This window comes from Salminus brasiliensis, chromosome 13 (assembly GCF_030463535.1).
Source record: "Salminus brasiliensis chromosome 13, fSalBra1.hap2, whole genome shotgun sequence".
Taxonomy (NCBI): Eukaryota; Metazoa; Chordata; class Actinopteri; order Characiformes; family Bryconidae; genus Salminus; species Salminus brasiliensis.
This window is the reverse complement of record NC_132890.1, coordinates 15739868-15757540: the sequence shown is the minus strand read 5'-3', so window position 1 is coordinate 15757540 and position 17673 is coordinate 15739868. Positions and strand designations below refer to the sequence as shown.

General features: G+C 46.4%; 12 non-coding genes across 12 annotated transcripts; all 12 read left to right on the top strand.

Moving 5' to 3' along the window:
- Nucleotides 1-664: 664 nt before the first annotated feature.
- On the top strand, nucleotides 665-783 carry LOC140576288 (5S ribosomal RNA). The gene has a single exon (XR_011981509.1). It is a non-coding gene; the product is annotated as a 5S ribosomal RNA (ribosomal RNA).
- Nucleotides 784-2172: 1389 nt separating this feature from the next.
- Nucleotides 2173-2291, top strand: LOC140576287 (5S ribosomal RNA). The gene has a single exon (XR_011981508.1). It is a non-coding gene; the product is annotated as a 5S ribosomal RNA (ribosomal RNA).
- Nucleotides 2292-3681: 1390 nt separating this feature from the next.
- Nucleotides 3682-3800, top strand: LOC140576286 (5S ribosomal RNA). Its single transcript, XR_011981507.1, has one exon. It is a non-coding gene; the product is annotated as a 5S ribosomal RNA (ribosomal RNA).
- Nucleotides 3801-5190: 1390 nt separating this feature from the next.
- LOC140576285 (5S ribosomal RNA) lies at nucleotides 5191-5309 on the top strand. The gene has a single exon (XR_011981506.1). It is a non-coding gene; the product is annotated as a 5S ribosomal RNA (ribosomal RNA).
- A 1389-nt stretch (nucleotides 5310-6698) lies between these two features.
- LOC140576284 (5S ribosomal RNA) lies at nucleotides 6699-6817 on the top strand. Its single transcript, XR_011981505.1, has one exon. It is a non-coding gene; the product is annotated as a 5S ribosomal RNA (ribosomal RNA).
- A 1389-nt stretch (nucleotides 6818-8206) lies between these two features.
- Nucleotides 8207-8325, top strand: LOC140576283 (5S ribosomal RNA). The gene has a single exon (XR_011981504.1). It is a non-coding gene; the product is annotated as a 5S ribosomal RNA (ribosomal RNA).
- A 1390-nt stretch (nucleotides 8326-9715) lies between these two features.
- Nucleotides 9716-9834, top strand: LOC140576282 (5S ribosomal RNA). The gene has a single exon (XR_011981503.1). It is a non-coding gene; the product is annotated as a 5S ribosomal RNA (ribosomal RNA).
- Nucleotides 9835-11224: 1390 nt separating this feature from the next.
- LOC140576281 (5S ribosomal RNA) lies at nucleotides 11225-11343 on the top strand. Its single transcript, XR_011981502.1, has one exon. It is a non-coding gene; the product is annotated as a 5S ribosomal RNA (ribosomal RNA).
- Nucleotides 11344-12733: 1390 nt separating this feature from the next.
- LOC140576279 (5S ribosomal RNA) lies at nucleotides 12734-12852 on the top strand. Its single transcript, XR_011981500.1, has one exon. It is a non-coding gene; the product is annotated as a 5S ribosomal RNA (ribosomal RNA).
- A 1390-nt stretch (nucleotides 12853-14242) lies between these two features.
- On the top strand, nucleotides 14243-14361 carry LOC140576090 (5S ribosomal RNA). The gene has a single exon (XR_011981323.1). It is a non-coding gene; the product is annotated as a 5S ribosomal RNA (ribosomal RNA).
- A 1389-nt stretch (nucleotides 14362-15750) lies between these two features.
- LOC140576278 (5S ribosomal RNA) lies at nucleotides 15751-15869 on the top strand. Its single transcript, XR_011981499.1, has one exon. It is a non-coding gene; the product is annotated as a 5S ribosomal RNA (ribosomal RNA).
- Nucleotides 15870-17259: 1390 nt separating this feature from the next.
- LOC140576277 (5S ribosomal RNA) lies at nucleotides 17260-17378 on the top strand. Its single transcript, XR_011981498.1, has one exon. It is a non-coding gene; the product is annotated as a 5S ribosomal RNA (ribosomal RNA).
- Nucleotides 17379-17673: the final 295 nt, after the last annotated feature.

Genomic DNA, 17673 nt, shown 5'->3' with positions numbered 1-17673 from the left:
CTGCATCTACAACAGTTGTTCTTTTGTCCCCCTAAAGCTTCACAGAGCTCTTTGAACTTGACATGGCGACGCCACTTCCCTAAGTCAAAAGGCTGGCTGGCCCACTCAGCCCGAGCCTGCTTCACCGGCATCCCTGCGACTCGCAACTCACCTCAGAGCGATGCTTCGCCCGGCGTGCTAGCGTGAGCTTTTTTCTTTTTTTTTTTTTGCCCGGCTTCCATATTGGTAGGAAGTAGCCTCTGCATTTATCCCGTATTCCTGTTGTACCTTAGTATGTGGAATTTAGGGGTGTAAATAAAAGGAGCCAAGACAGTTGAGAAAGATTTGTGATTTTGTAATTGTCCCGTTTCACAAGCCCATTCGACTCATGTGGCTTATGTGACTTTTATGTTGACAAGGCCGAGTCTGGCGGCCGGCGTTAGCCTTTGTTGCTGAATGTTCAAGTGTCAGCCAAAAGAGCAAGTTTTGTTGTTTTATTTTTTTTGTGAAAAGAGAAGGAGGACAGGAGAGAGCAATGAAATGTGTGATTGGTTTGAATGAGCTTGGTGGGGTTGCTTTGGAAGTAAGAAAGGAGGGCGAGTAAATGTGTGTCCCCTGTAGTGTGGAAAAGGCAGCCGTCTTTTGCCGCGTGCTTATAAATAGGCTGAGTGGAAGCAGTGCTCTCGCTTACGGCCATACCACCCTGAGCACGCCCGATCTCGTCTGATCTCGGAAGCTAAGCAGGGTCGGGCCTGGTTAGTACTTGGATGGGAGACCGCCTGGGAATACCAGGTGCTGTAAGCTTTTGCCATCCTCAAGCACTTACATGCACATTCTTTCACTTGCTTTTCTTACTTTTACTCCATCTTACTTTACGCTTTCACAAATCTACAACGCATTACCCTTTCTTTTACATGTACGTCCTTGTGTTACATTTCATACGGTCTTTGGAGTCTTCAGAGTCGAAACATTTCAGCGTCAGATGCCGTTTAAGCCCACCTGCATGGCCTGCCATGGGATGGAAACCAATCAGTTGTAGTTTGGCTTAATTATAGCCAGTTGCTCTCAAAACAAAACACTGGAAAATATTCAACAAGAACTCTGTGGAGGGAATGCTGTGGATAAAAGTAACCCAAGCCTGCCAGTAGGGGTCAGTGTACGTTTGAGGAAACTGACAACATGGGGGGGAAAGTCTGTTACAGGATGTCAACGCAGAGCAGAACTACAACCAATCACAATTACAGCTCATGGGTGGGACAAGCCCAATATTTGCTGTTAAAAACAAACAAACAAACAAAAAAACACCTGCTAATTTAGATCACTTACTTAGGTCACATTAAAGCAACACATCACGAAAGGGAGTGAGCCGTGGGGCAATAACAGCACCGTTTCGTCACAGCCGTGATGTTTATTTCACCGTTACACGCAACCTCAAGTCATGGGCCGCCATTCATGGGTCCCCGTTCTCGTTTCGGGGGGCTGATTTCCAGTTGTATTGAGTTTTTTTTAAATTCTCCTCCCAGACCTGCCTGCATCTACAACAGTTGTTCTTTTGTCCCCCTAAAGCTTCACAGAGCTCTTTGAACTTGACATGGCGACGCCACTTCCCTAAGTCAAAAGGCTGGCTGGCCCACTCAGCCCGAGCCTGCTTCACCGGCATCCCTGCGACTCGCAACTCACCTCAGAGCGATGCTTCGCCCGGCGTGCTAGCGTGAGCTTTTTTCTTTTTTTTTTTTTGCCCGGCTTCCATATTGGTAGGAAGTAGCCTCTGCATTTATCCCGTATTCCTGTTGTACCTTAGTATGTGGAATTTAGGGGTGTAAATAAAAGGAGCCAAGACAGTTGAGAAAGATTTGTGATTTTGTAATTGTCCCGTTTCACAAGCCCATTCGACTCATGTGGCTTATGTGACTTTTATGTTGACAAGGCCGAGTCTGGCGGCCGGCGTTAGCCTTTGTTGCTGAATGTTCAAGTGTCAGCCAAAAGAGCAAGTTTTGTTGTTTTATTTTTTTTGTGAAAAGAGAAGGAGGACAGGAGAGAGCAATGAAATGTGTGATTGGTTTGAATGAGCTTGGTGGGGTTGCTTTGGAAGTAAGAAAGGAGGGCGAGTAAATGTGTGTCCCCTGTAGTGTGGAAAAGGCAGCCGTCTTTTGCCGCATGCTTATAAATAGGCTGAGTGGAAGCAGTGCTCTCGCTTACGGCCATACCACCCTGAGCACGCCCGATCTCGTCTGATCTCGGAAGCTAAGCAGGGTCGGGCCTGGTTAGTACTTGGATGGGAGACCGCCTGGGAATACCAGGTGCTGTAAGCTTTTGCCATCCTCAAGCACTTACATGCACATTCTTTCACTTGCTTTTCTTACTTTTACTCCATCTTACTTTACGCTTTCACAAATCTACAACGCATTACCCTTTCTTTTACATGTACGTCCTTGTGTTACATTTCATACGGTCTTTGGAGTCTTCAGAGTCGAAACATTTCAGCGTCAGATGCCGTTTAAGCCCACCTGCATGGCCTGCCATGGGATGGAAACCAATCAGTTGTAGTTTGGCTTAATTATAGCCAGTTGCTCTCAAAACAAAACACTGGAAAATATTCAACAAGAACTCTGTGGAGGGAATGCTGTGGATAAAAGTAACCCAAGCCTGCCAGTAGGGGTCAGTGTACGTTTGAGGAAACTGACAACATGGGGGGGAAAGTCTGTTACAGGATGTCAACGCAGAGCAGAACTACAACCAATCACAATTACAGCTCATGGGTGGGACAAGCCCAATATTTGCTGTTAAAAACAAACAAACAAACAAAAAAACACCTGCTAATTTAGATCACTTACTTAGGTCACATTAAAGCAACACATCACGAAAGGGAGTGAGCCGTGGGGCAATAACAGCACCGTTTCGTCACAGCCGTGATGTTTATTTCACCGTTACACGCAACCTCAAGTCATGGGCCGCCATTCATGGGTCCCCGTTCTCGTTTCGGGGGGCTGATTTCCAGTTGTATTGAGTTTTTTTTAAATTCTCCTCCCAGACCTGCCTGCATCTACAACAGTTGTTCTTTTGTCCCCCTAAAGCTTCACAGAGCTCTTTGAACTTGACATGGCGACGCCACTTCCCTAAGTCAAAAGGCTGGCTGGCCCACTCAGCCCGAGCCTGCTTCACCGGCATCCCTGCGACTCGCAACTCACCTCAGAGCGATGCTTCGCCCGGCGTGCTAGCGTGAGCTTTTTTCTTTTCTTTTTTTTTGCCCGGCTTCCATATTGGTAGGAAGTAGCCTCTGCATTTATCCCGTATTCCTGTTGTACCTTAGTATGTGGAATTTAGGGGTGTAAATAAAAGGAGCCAAGACAGTTGAGAAAGATTTGTGATTTTGTAATTGTCCCGTTTCACAAGCCCATTCGACTCATGTGGCTTATGTGACTTTTATGTTGACAAGGCCGAGTCTGGCGGCCGGCGTTAGCCTTTGTTGCTGAATGTTCAAGTGTCAGCCAAAAGAGCAAGTTTTGTTGTTTTATTTTTTTTGTGAAAAGAGAAGGAGGACAGGAGAGAGCAATGAAATGTGTGATTGGTTTGAATGAGCTTGGTGGGGTTGCTTTGGAAGTAAGAAAGGAGGGCGAGTAAATGTGTGTCCCCTGTAGTGTGGAAAAGGCAGCCGTCTTTTGCCGCGTGCTTATAAATAGGCTGAGTGGAAGCAGTGCTCTCGCTTACGGCCATACCACCCTGAGCACGCCCGATCTCGTCTGATCTCGGAAGCTAAGCAGGGTCGGGCCTGGTTAGTACTTGGATGGGAGACCGCCTGGGAATACCAGGTGCTGTAAGCTTTTGCCATCCTCAAGCACTTACATGCACATTCTTTCACTTGCTTTTCTTACTTTTACTCCATCTTACTTTACGCTTTCACAAATCTACAACGCATTACCCTTTCTTTTACATGTACGTCCTTGTGTTACATTTCATACGGTCTTTGGAGTCTTCAGAGTCGAAACATTTCAGCGTCAGATGCCGTTTAAGCCCACCTGCATGGCCTGCCATGGGATGGAAACCAATCAGTTGTAGTTTGGCTTAATTATAGCCAGTTGCTCTCAAAACAAAACACTGGAAAATATTCAACAAGAACTCTGTGGAGGGAATGCTGTGGATAAAAGTAACCCAAGCCTGCCAGTAGGGGTCAGTGTACGTTTGAGGAAACTGACAACATGGGGGGGAAAGTCTGTTACAGGATGTCAACGCAGAGCAGAACTACAACCAATCACAATTACAGCTCATGGGTGGGACAAGCCCAATATTTGCTGTTAAAAACAAACAAACAAACAAAAAAACACCTGCTAATTTAGATCACTTACTTAGGTCACATTAAAGCAACACATCACGAAAGGGAGTGAGCCGTGGGGCAATAACAGCACCGTTTCGTCACAGCCGTGATGTTTATTTCACCGTTACACGCAACCTCAAGTCATGGGCCGCCATTCATGGGTCCCCGTTCTCGTTTCGGGGGGCTGATTTCCAGTTGTATTGAGTTTTTTTTAAATTCTCCTCCCAGACCTGCCTGCATCTACAACAGTTGTTCTTTTGTCCCCCTAAAGCTTCACAGAGCTCTTTGAACTTGACATGGCGACGCCACTTCCCTAAGTCAAAAGGCTGGCTGGCCCACTCAGCCCGAGCCTGCTTCACCGGCATCCCTGCGACTCGCAACTCACCTCAGAGCGATGCTTCGCCCGGCGTGCTAGCGTGAGCTTTTTTCTTTTCTTTTTTTTTGCCCGGCTTCCATATTGGTAGGAAGTAGCCTCTGCATTTATCCCGTATTCCTGTTGTACCTTAGTATGTGGAATTTAGGGGTGTAAATAAAAGGAGCCAAGACAGTTGAGAAAGATTTGTGATTTTGTAATTGTCCCGTTTCACAAGCCCATTCGACTCATGTGGCTTATGTGACTTTTATGTTGACAAGGCCGAGTCTGGCGGCCGGCGTTAGCCTTTGTTGCTGAATGTTCAAGTGTCAGCCAAAAGAGCAAGTTTTGTTGTTTTATTTTTTTTGTGAAAAGAGAAGGAGGACAGGAGAGAGCAATGAAATGTGTGATTGGTTTGAATGAGCTTGGTGGGGTTGCTTTGGAAGTAAGAAAGGAGGGCGAGTAAATGTGTGTCCCCTGTAGTGTGGAAAAGGCAGCCGTCTTTTGCCGCGTGCTTATAAATAGGCTGAGTGGAAGCAGTGCTCTCGCTTACGGCCATACCACCCTGAGCACGCCCGATCTCGTCTGATCTCGGAAGCTAAGCAGGGTCGGGCCTGGTTAGTACTTGGATGGGAGACCGCCTGGGAATACCAGGTGCTGTAAGCTTTTGCCATCCTCAAGCACTTACATGCACATTCTTTCACTTGCTTTTCTTACTTTTACTCCATCTTACTTTACGCTTTCACAAATCTACAACGCATTACCCTTTCTTTTACATGTACGTCCTTGTGTTACATTTCATACGGTCTTTGGAGTCTTCAGAGTCGAAACATTTCAGCGTCAGATGCCGTTTAAGCCCACCTGCATGGCCTGCCATGGGATGGAAACCAATCAGTTGTAGTTTGGCTTAATTATAGCCAGTTGCTCTCAAAACAAAACACTGGAAAATATTCAACAAGAACTCTGTGGAGGGAATGCTGTGGATAAAAGTAACCCAAGCCTGCCAGTAGGGGTCAGTGTACGTTTGAGGAAACTGACAACATGGGGGGGAAAGTCTGTTACAGGATGTCAACGCAGAGCAGAACTACAACCAATCACAATTACAGCTCATGGGTGGGACAAGCCCAATATTTGCTGTTAAAAACAAACAAACAAACAAAAAAACACCTGCTAATTTAGATCACTTACTTAGGTCACATTAAAGCAACACATCACGAAAGGGAGTGAGCCGTGGGGCAATAACAGCACCGTTTCGTCACAGCCGTGATGTTTATTTCACCGTTACACGCAACCTCAAGTCATGGGCCGCCATTCATGGGTCCCCGTTCTCGTTTCGGGGGGCTGATTTCCAGTTGTATTGAGTTTTTTTTAAATTCTCCTCCCAGACCTGCCTGCATCTACAACAGTTGTTCTTTTGTCCCCCTAAAGCTTCACAGAGCTCTTTGAACTTGACATGGCGACGCCACTTCCCTAAGTCAAAAGGCTGGCTGGCCCACTCAGCCCGAGCCTGCTTCACCGGCATCCCTGCGACTCGCAACTCACCTCAGAGCGATGCTTCGCCCGGCGTGCTAGCGTGAGCTTTTTTCTTTTTTTTTTTTTGCCCGGCTTCCATATTGGTAGGAAGTAGCCTCTGCATTTATCCCGTATTCCTGTTGTACCTTAGTATGTGGAATTTAGGGGTGTAAATAAAAGGAGCCAAGACAGTTGAGAAAGATTTGTGATTTTGTAATTGTCCCGTTTCACAAGCCCATTCGACTCATGTGGCTTATGTGACTTTTATGTTGACAAGGCCGAGTCTGGCGGCCGGCGTTAGCCTTTGTTGCTGAATGTTCAAGTGTCAGCCAAAAGAGCAAGTTTTGTTGTTTTATTTTTTTTGTGAAAAGAGAAGGAGGACAGGAGAGAGCAATGAAATGTGTGATTGGTTTGAATGAGCTTGGTGGGGTTGCTTTGGAAGTAAGAAAGGAGGGCGAGTAAATGTGTGTCCCCTGTAGTGTGGAAAAGGCAGCCGTCTTTTGCCGCATGCTTATAAATAGGCTGAGTGGAAGCAGTGCTCTCGCTTACGGCCATACCACCCTGAGCACGCCCGATCTCGTCTGATCTCGGAAGCTAAGCAGGGTCGGGCCTGGTTAGTACTTGGATGGGAGACCGCCTGGGAATACCAGGTGCTGTAAGCTTTTGCCATCCTCAAGCACTTACATGCACATTCTTTCACTTGCTTTTCTTACTTTTACTCCATCTTACTTTACGCTTTCACAAATCTACAACGCATTACCCTTTCTTTTACATGTACGTCCTTGTGTTACATTTCATACGGTCTTTGGAGTCTTCAGAGTCGAAACATTTCAGCGTCAGATGCCGTTTAAGCCCACCTGCATGGCCTGCCATGGGATGGAAACCAATCAGTTGTAGTTTGGCTTAATTATAGCCAGTTGCTCTCAAAACAAAACACTGGAAAATATTCAACAAGAACTCTGTGGAGGGAATGCTGTGGATAAAAGTAACCCAAGCCTGCCAGTAGGGGTCAGTGTACGTTTGAGGAAACTGACAACATGGGGGGGAAAGTCTGTTACAGGATGTCAACGCAGAGCAGAACTACAACCAATCACAATTACAGCTCATGGGTGGGACAAGCCCAATATTTGCTGTTAAAAACAAACAAACAAACAAAAAAACACCTGCTAATTTAGATCACTTACTTAGGTCACATTAAAGCAACACATCACGAAAGGGAGTGAGCCGTGGGGCAATAACAGCACCGTTTCGTCACAGCCGTGATGTTTATTTCACCGTTACACGCAACCTCAAGTCATGGGCCGCCATTCATGGGTCCCCGTTCTCGTTTCGGGGGGCTGATTTCCAGTTGTATTGAGTTTTTTTTAAATTCTCCTCCCAGACCTGCCTGCATCTACAACAGTTGTTCTTTTGTCCCCCTAAAGCTTCACAGAGCTCTTTGAACTTGACATGGCGACGCCACTTCCCTAAGTCAAAAGGCTGGCTGGCCCACTCAGCCCGAGCCTGCTTCACCGGCATCCCTGCGACTCGCAACTCACCTCAGAGCGATGCTTCGCCCGGCGTGCTAGCGTGAGCTTTTTTCTTTTTTTTTTTTTGCCCGGCTTCCATATTGGTAGGAAGTAGCCTCTGCATTTATCCCGTATTCCTGTTGTACCTTAGTATGTGGAATTTAGGGGTGTAAATAAAAGGAGCCAAGACAGTTGAGAAAGATTTGTGATTTTGTAATTGTCCCGTTTCACAAGCCCATTCGACTCATGTGGCTTATGTGACTTTTATGTTGACAAGGCCGAGTCTGGCGGCCGGCGTTAGCCTTTGTTGCTGAATGTTCAAGTGTCAGCCAAAAGAGCAAGTTTTGTTGTTTTATTTTTTTTGTGAAAAGAGAAGGAGGACAGGAGAGAGCAATGAAATGTGTGATTGGTTTGAATGAGCTTGGTGGGGTTGCTTTGGAAGTAAGAAAGGAGGGCGAGTAAATGTGTGTCCCCTGTAGTGTGGAAAAGGCAGCCGTCTTTTGCCGCATGCTTATAAATAGGCTGAGTGGAAGCAGTGCTCTCGCTTACGGCCATACCACCCTGAGCACGCCCGATCTCGTCTGATCTCGGAAGCTAAGCAGGGTCGGGCCTGGTTAGTACTTGGATGGGAGACCGCCTGGGAATACCAGGTGCTGTAAGCTTTTGCCATCCTCAAGCACTTACATGCACATTCTTTCACTTGCTTTTCTTACTTTTACTCCATCTTACTTTACGCTTTCACAAATCTACAACGCATTACCCTTTCTTTTACATGTACGTCCTTGTGTTACATTTCATACGGTCTTTGGAGTCTTCAGAGTCGAAACATTTCAGCGTCAGATGCCGTTTAAGCCCACCTGCATGGCCTGCCATGGGATGGAAACCAATCAGTTGTAGTTTGGCTTAATTATAGCCAGTTGCTCTCAAAACAAAACACTGGAAAATATTCAACAAGAACTCTGTGGAGGGAATGCTGTGGATAAAAGTAACCCAAGCCTGCCAGTAGGGGTCAGTGTACGTTTGAGGAAACTGACAACATGGGGGGGAAAGTCTGTTACAGGATGTCAACGCAGAGCAGAACTACAACCAATCACAATTACAGCTCATGGGTGGGACAAGCCCAATATTTGCTGTTAAAAACAAACAAACAAACAAAAAAACACCTGCTAATTTAGATCACTTACTTAGGTCACATTAAAGCAACACATCACGAAAGGGAGTGAGCCGTGGGGCAATAACAGCACCGTTTCGTCACAGCCGTGATGTTTATTTCACCGTTACACGCAACCTCAAGTCATGGGCCGCCATTCATGGGTCCCCGTTCTCGTTTCGGGGGGCTGATTTCCAGTTGTATTGAGTTTTTTTTAAATTCTCCTCCCAGACCTGCCTGCATCTACAACAGTTGTTCTTTTGTCCCCCTAAAGCTTCACAGAGCTCTTTGAACTTGACATGGCGACGCCACTTCCCTAAGTCAAAAGGCTGGCTGGCCCACTCAGCCCGAGCCTGCTTCACCGGCATCCCTGCGACTCGCAACTCACCTCAGAGCGATGCTTCGCCCGGCGTGCTAGCGTGAGCTTTTTTCTTTTCTTTTTTTTTGCCCGGCTTCCATATTGGTAGGAAGTAGCCTCTGCATTTATCCCGTATTCCTGTTGTACCTTAGTATGTGGAATTTAGGGGTGTAAATAAAAGGAGCCAAGACAGTTGAGAAAGATTTGTGATTTTGTAATTGTCCCGTTTCACAAGCCCATTCGACTCATGTGGCTTATGTGACTTTTATGTTGACAAGGCCGAGTCTGGCGGCCGGCGTTAGCCTTTGTTGCTGAATGTTCAAGTGTCAGCCAAAAGAGCAAGTTTTGTTGTTTTATTTTTTTTGTGAAAAGAGAAGGAGGACAGGAGAGAGCAATGAAATGTGTGATTGGTTTGAATGAGCTTGGTGGGGTTGCTTTGGAAGTAAGAAAGGAGGGCGAGTAAATGTGTGTCCCCTGTAGTGTGGAAAAGGCAGCCGTCTTTTGCCGCATGCTTATAAATAGGCTGAGTGGAAGCAGTGCTCTCGCTTACGGCCATACCACCCTGAGCACGCCCGATCTCGTCTGATCTCGGAAGCTAAGCAGGGTCGGGCCTGGTTAGTACTTGGATGGGAGACCGCCTGGGAATACCAGGTGCTGTAAGCTTTCGCCATCCTCAAGCACTTACATGCACATTCTTTCACTTGCTTTTCTTACTTTTACTCCATCTTACTTTACGCTTTCACAAATCTACAACGCATTACCCTTTCTTTTACATGTACGTCCTTGTGTTACATTTCATACGGTCTTTGGAGTCTTCAGAGTCGAAACATTTCAGCGTCAGATGCCGTTTAAGCCCACCTGCATGGCCTGCCATGGGATGGAAACCAATCAGTTGTAGTTTGGCTTAATTATAGCCAGTTGCTCTCAAAACAAAACACTGGAAAATATTCAACAAGAACTCTGTGGAGGGAATGCTGTGGATAAAAGTAACCCAAGCCTGCCAGTAGGGGTCAGTGTACGTTTGAGGAAACTGACAACATGGGGGGGAAAGTCTGTTACAGGATGTCAACGCAGAGCAGAACTACAACCAATCACAATTACAGCTCATGGGTGGGACAAGCCCAATATTTGCTGTTAAAAACAAACAAACAAACAAAAAAACACCTGCTAATTTAGATCACTTACTTAGGTCACATTAAAGCAACACATCACGAAAGGGAGTGAGCCGTGGGGCAATAACAGCACCGTTTCGTCACAGCCGTGATGTTTATTTCACCGTTACACGCAACCTCAAGTCATGGGCCGCCATTCATGGGTCCCCGTTCTCGTTTCGGGGGGCTGATTTCCAGTTGTATTGAGTTTTTTTTAAATTCTCCTCCCAGACCTGCCTGCATCTACAACAGTTGTTCTTTTGTCCCCCTAAAGCTTCACAGAGCTCTTTGAACTTGACATGGCGACGCCACTTCCCTAAGTCAAAAGGCTGGCTGGCCCACTCAGCCCGAGCCTGCTTCACCGGCATCCCTGCGACTCGCAACTCACCTCAGAGCGATGCTTCGCCCGGCGTGCTAGCGTGAGCTTTTTTCTTTTCTTTTTTTTTGCCCGGCTTCCATATTGGTAGGAAGTAGCCTCTGCATTTATCCCGTATTCCTGTTGTACCTTAGTATGTGGAATTTAGGGGTGTAAATAAAAGGAGCCAAGACAGTTGAGAAAGATTTGTGATTTTGTAATTGTCCCGTTTCACAAGCCCATTCGACTCATGTGGCTTATGTGACTTTTATGTTGACAAGGCCGAGTCTGGCGGCCGGCGTTAGCCTTTGTTGCTGAATGTTCAAGTGTCAGCCAAAAGAGCAAGTTTTGTTGTTTTATTTTTTTTGTGAAAAGAGAAGGAGGACAGGAGAGAGCAATGAAATGTGTGATTGGTTTGAATGAGCTTGGTGGGGTTGCTTTGGAAGTAAGAAAGGAGGGCGAGTAAATGTGTGTCCCCTGTAGTGTGGAAAAGGCAGCCGTCTTTTGCCGCATGCTTATAAATAGGCTGAGTGGAAGCAGTGCTCTCGCTTACGGCCATACCACCCTGAGCACGCCCGATCTCGTCTGATCTCGGAAGCTAAGCAGGGTCGGGCCTGGTTAGTACTTGGATGGGAGACCGCCTGGGAATACCAGGTGCTGTAAGCTTTCGCCATCCTCAAGCACTTACATGCACATTCTTTCACTTGCTTTTCTTACTTTTACTCCATCTTACTTTACGCTTTCACAAATCTACAACGCATTACCCTTTCTTTTACATGTACGTCCTTGTGTTACATTTCATACGGTCTTTGGAGTCTTCAGAGTCGAAACATTTCAGCGTCAGATGCCGTTTAAGCCCACCTGCATGGCCTGCCATGGGATGGAAACCAATCAGTTGTAGTTTGGCTTAATTATAGCCAGTTGCTCTCAAAACAAAACACTGGAAAATATTCAACAAGAACTCTGTGGAGGGAATGCTGTGGATAAAAGTAACCCAAGCCTGCCAGTAGGGGTCAGTGTACGTTTGAGGAAACTGACAACATGGGGGGGAAAGTCTGTTACAGGATGTCAACGCAGAGCAGAACTACAACCAATCACAATTACAGCTCATGGGTGGGACAAGCCCAATATTTGCTGTTAAAAACAAACAAACAAACAAAAAAACACCTGCTAATTTAGATCACTTACTTAGGTCACATTAAAGCAACACATCACGAAAGGGAGTGAGCCGTGGGGCAATAACAGCACCGTTTCGTCACAGCCGTGATGTTTATTTCACCGTTACACGCAACCTCAAGTCATGGGCCGCCATTCATGGGTCCCCGTTCTCGTTTCGGGGGGCTGATTTCCAGTTGTATTGAGTTTTTTTTAAATTCTCCTCCCAGACCTGCCTGCATCTACAACAGTTGTTCTTTTGTCCCCCTAAAGCTTCACAGAGCTCTTTGAACTTGACATGGCGACGCCACTTCCCTAAGTCAAAAGGCTGGCTGGCCCACTCAGCCCGAGCCTGCTTCACCGGCATCCCTGCGACTCGCAACTCACCTCAGAGCGATGCTTCGCCCGGCGTGCTAGCGTGAGCTTTTTTCTTTTCTTTTTTTTTGCCCGGCTTCCATATTGGTAGGAAGTAGCCTCTGCATTTATCCCGTATTCCTGTTGTACCTTAGTATGTGGAATTTAGGGGTGTAAATAAAAGGAGCCAAGACAGTTGAGAAAGATTTGTGATTTTGTAATTGTCCCGTTTCACAAGCCCATTCGACTCATGTGGCTTATGTGACTTTTATGTTGACAAGGCCGAGTCTGGCGGCCGGCGTTAGCCTTTGTTGCTGAATGTTCAAGTGTCAGCCAAAAGAGCAAGTTTTGTTGTTTTATTTTTTTTGTGAAAAGAGAAGGAGGACAGGAGAGAGCAATGAAATGTGTGATTGGTTTGAATGAGCTTGGTGGGGTTGCTTTGGAAGTAAGAAAGGAGGGCGAGTAAATGTGTGTCCCCTGTAGTGTGGAAAAGGCAGCCGTCTTTTGCCGCATGCTTATAAATAGGCTGAGTGGAAGCAGTGCTCTCGCTTACGGCCATACCACCCTGAGCACGCCCGATCTCGTCTGATCTCGGAAGCTAAGCAGGGTCGGGCCTGGTTAGTACTTGGATGGGAGACCGCCTGGGAATACCAGGTGCTGTAAGCTTTCGCCATCCTCAAGCACTTACATGCACATTCTTTCACTTGCTTTTCTTACTTTTACTCCATCTTACTTTACGCTTTCACAAATCTACAACGCATTACCCTTTCTTTTACATGTACGTCCTTGTGTTACATTTCATACGGTCTTTGGAGTCTTCAGAGTCGAAACATTTCAGCGTCAGATGCCGTTTAAGCCCACCTGCATGGCCTGCCATGGGATGGAAACCAATCAGTTGTAGTTTGGCTTAATTATAGCCAGTTGCTCTCAAAACAAAACACTGGAAAATATTCAACAAGAACTCTGTGGAGGGAATGCTGTGGATAAAAGTAACCCAAGCCTGCCAGTAGGGGTCAGTGTACGTTTGAGGAAACTGACAACATGGGGGGGAAAGTCTGTTACAGGATGTCAACGCAGAGCAGAACTACAACCAATCACAATTACAGCTCATGGGTGGGACAAGCCCAATATTTGCTGTTAAAAACAAACAAACAAACAAAAAAACACCTGCTAATTTAGATCACTTACTTAGGTCACATTAAAGCAACACATCACGAAAGGGAGTGAGCCGTGGGGCAATAACAGCACCGTTTCGTCACAGCCGTGATGTTTATTTCACCGTTACACGCAACCTCAAGTCATGGGCCGCCATTCATGGGTCCCCGTTCTCGTTTCGGGGGGCTGATTTCCAGTTGTATTGAGTTTTTTTTAAATTCTCCTCCCAGACCTGCCTGCATCTACAACAGTTGTTCTTTTGTCCCCCTAAAGCTTCACAGAGCTCTTTGAACTTGACATGGCGACGCCACTTCCCTAAGTCAAAAGGCTGGCTGGCCCACTCAGCCCGAGCCTGCTTCACCGGCATCCCTGCGACTCGCAACTCACCTCAGAGCGATGCTTCGCCCGGCGTGCTAGCGTGAGCTTTTTTCTTTTCTTTTTTTTTGCCCGGCTTCCATATTGGTAGGAAGTAGCCTCTGCATTTATCCCGTATTCCTGTTGTACCTTAGTATGTGGAATTTAGGGGTGTAAATAAAAGGAGCCAAGACAGTTGAGAAAGATTTGTGATTTTGTAATTGTCCCGTTTCACAAGCCCATTCGACTCATGTGGCTTATGTGACTTTTATGTTGACAAGGCCGAGTCTGGCGGCCGGCGTTAGCCTTTGTTGCTGAATGTTCAAGTGTCAGCCAAAAGAGCAAGTTTTGTTGTTTTATTTTTTTTGTGAAAAGAGAAGGAGGACAGGAGAGAGCAATGAAATGTGTGATTGGTTTGAATGAGCTTGGTGGGGTTGCTTTGGAAGTAAGAAAGGAGGGCGAGTAAATGTGTGTCCCCTGTAGTGTGGAAAAGGCAGCCGTCTTTTGCCGCATGCTTATAAATAGGCTGAGTGGAAGCAGTGCTCTCGCTTACGGCCATACCACCCTGAGCACGCCCGATCTCGTCTGATCTCGGAAGCTAAGCAGGGTTGGGCCTGGTTAGTACTTGGATGGGAGACCGCCTGGGAATACCAGGTGCTGTAAGCTTTTGCCATCCTCAAGCACTTACATGCACATTCTTTCACTTGCTTTTCTTACTTTTACTCCATCTTACTTTACGCTTTCACAAATCTACAACGCATTACCCTTTCTTTTACATGTACGTCCTTGTGTTACATTTCATACGGTCTTTGGAGTCTTCAGAGTCGAAACATTTCAGCGTCAGATGCCGTTTAAGCCCACCTGCATGGCCTGCCATGGGATGGAAACCAATCAGTTGTAGTTTGGCTTAATTATAGCCAGTTGCTCTCAAAACAAAACACTGGAAAATATTCAACAAGAACTCTGTGGAGGGAATGCTGTGGATAAAAGTAACCCAAGCCTGCCAGTAGGGGTCAGTGTACGTTTGAGGAAACTGACAACATGGGGGGGAAAGTCTGTTACAGGATGTCAACGCAGAGCAGAACTACAACCAATCACAATTACAGCTCATGGGTGGGACAAGCCCAATATTTGCTGTTAAAAACAAACAAACAAACAAAAAAACACCTGCTAATTTAGATCACTTACTTAGGTCACATTAAAGCAACACATCACGAAAGGGAGTGAGCCGTGGGGCAATAACAGCACCGTTTCGTCACAGCCGTGATGTTTATTTCACCGTTACACGCAACCTCAAGTCATGGGCCGCCATTCATGGGTCCCCGTTCTCGTTTCGGGGGGCTGATTTCCAGTTGTATTGAGTTTTTTTTAAATTCTCCTCCCAGACCTGCCTGCATCTACAACAGTTGTTCTTTTGTCCCCCTAAAGCTTCACAGAGCTCTTTGAACTTGACATGGCGACGCCACTTCCCTAAGTCAAAAGGCTGGCTGGCCCACTCAGCCCGAGCCTGCTTCACCGGCATCCCTGCGACTCGCAACTCACCTCAGAGCGATGCTTCGCCCGGCGTGCTAGCGTGAGCTTTTTTCTTTTTTTTTTTTTGCCCGGCTTCCATATTGGTAGGAAGTAGCCTCTGCATTTATCCCGTATTCCTGTTGTACCTTAGTATGTGGAATTTAGGGGTGTAAATAAAAGGAGCCAAGACAGTTGAGAAAGATTTGTGATTTTGTAATTGTCCCGTTTCACAAGCCCATTCGACTCATGTGGCTTATGTGACTTTTATGTTGACAAGGCCGAGTCTGGCGGCCGGCGTTAGCCTTTGTTGCTGAATGTTCAAGTGTCAGCCAAAAGAGCAAGTTTTGTTGTTTTATTTTTTTTGTGAAAAGAGAAGGAGGACAGGAGAGAGCAATGAAATGTGTGATTGGTTTGAATGAGCTTGGTGGGGTTGCTTTGGAAGTAAGAAAGGAGGGCGAGTAAATGTGTGTCCCCTGTAGTGTGGAAAAGGCAGCCGTCTTTTGCCGCATGCTTATAAATAGGCTGAGTGGAAGCAGTGCTCTCGCTTACGGCCATACCACCCTGAGCACGCCCGATCTCGTCTGATCTCGGAAGCTAAGCAGGGTCGGGCCTGGTTAGTACTTGGATGGGAGACCGCCTGGGAATACCAGGTGCTGTAAGCTTTTGCCATCCTCAAGCACTTACATGCACATTCTTTCACTTGCTTTTCTTACTTTTACTCCATCTTACTTTACGCTTTCACAAATCTACAACGCATTACCCTTTCTTTTACATGTACGTCCTTGTGTTACATTTCATACGGTCTTTGGAGTCTTCAGAGTCGAAACATTTCAGCGTCAGATGCCGTTTAAGCCCACCTGCATGGCCTGCCATGGGATGGAAACCAATCAGTTGTAGTTTGGCTTAATTATAGCCAGTTGCTCTCAAAACAAAACACTGGAAAATATTCAACAAGAACTCTGTGGAGGGAATGCTGTGGATAAAAGTAACCCAAGCCTGCCAGTAGGGGTCAGTGTACGTTTGAGGAAACTGACAACATGGGGGGGAAGGTCTGTTACAGGATGTCAACGCAGAGCAGAACTACAACCAATCACAATTACAGCTCATGGGTGGGACAAGCCCAATATTTGCTGTTAAAAACAAACAAACAAACAAAAAAACACCTGCTAATTTAGATCACTTACTTAGGTCACATTAAAGCAACACATCACGAAAGGGAGTGAGCCGTGGGGCAATAACAGCACCGTTTCGTCACAGCCGTGATGTTTATTTCACCGTTACACGCAACCTCAAGTCATGGGCCGCCATTCATGGGTCCCTGTTCTCGTTTCGGGGGGCTGATTTCCAGTTGTATTGAGTTTTTTTTAAAATTCTCCTCCCAGACCTGCCTGCATCTACAACAGTTGTTCTTTTGTCCCCCTAAAGCTTCACAGAGCTCTTTGAACTTGACATGGCGACGCCACTTCCCTAAGTCAAAAGGCTGGCTGGCCCACTCAGCCCGAGCCTGCTTCACCGGCATCCCTGCGACTCGCAACTCACCTCAGAGCGATGCTTCGCCCGGCGTGCTAGCGTGAGCTTTTTTCTTTTTTTTTTTTTGCCCGGCTTCCATATTGGTAGGAAGTAGCCTCTGCATTTATCCCGTATTCCTGTTGTACCTTAGTATGTGGAATTTAGGGGTGTAAATAAAAGGAGCCAAGACAGTTGAGAAAGATTTGTGATTTTGTAATTGTCCCGTTTCACAAGCCCATTCGACTCATGTGGCTTATGTGACTTTTATGTTGACAAGGCCGAGTCTGGCGGCCGGCGTTAGCCTTTGTTGCTGAATGTTCAAGTGTCAGCCAAAAGAGCAAGTTTTGTTGTTTTATTTTTTTTGTGAAAAGAGAAGGAGGACAGGAGAGAGCAATGAAATGTGTGATTGGTTTGAATGAGCTTGGTGGGGTTGCTTTGGAAGTAAGAAAGGAGGGCGAGTAAATGTGTGTCCCCTGTAGTGTGGAAAAGGCAGCCGTCTTTTGCCGCATGCTTATAAATAGGCTGAGTGGAAGCAGTGCTCTCGCTTACGGCCATACCACCCTGAGCACGCCCGATCTCGTCTGATCTCGGAAGCTAAGCAGGGTCGGGCCTGGTTAGTACTTGGATGGGAGACCGCCTGGGAATACCAGGTGCTGTAAGCTTTTGCCATCCTCAAGCACTTACATGCACATTCTTTCACTTGCTTTTCTTACTTTTACTCCATCTTACTTTACGCTTTCACAAATCTACAACGCATTACCCTTTCTTTTACATGTACGTCCTTGTGTTACATTTCATACGGTCTTTGGAGTCTTCAGAGTCGAAACATTTCAGCGTCAGATGCCGTTTAAGCCCACCTGCATGGCCTGCCATGGGATGGAAACCAATCAGTTGTAGTTTGGCTTAATTATAGCCAGTTGCTCTCAAAACAAAACACTGGAAAATATTCAACAAGAA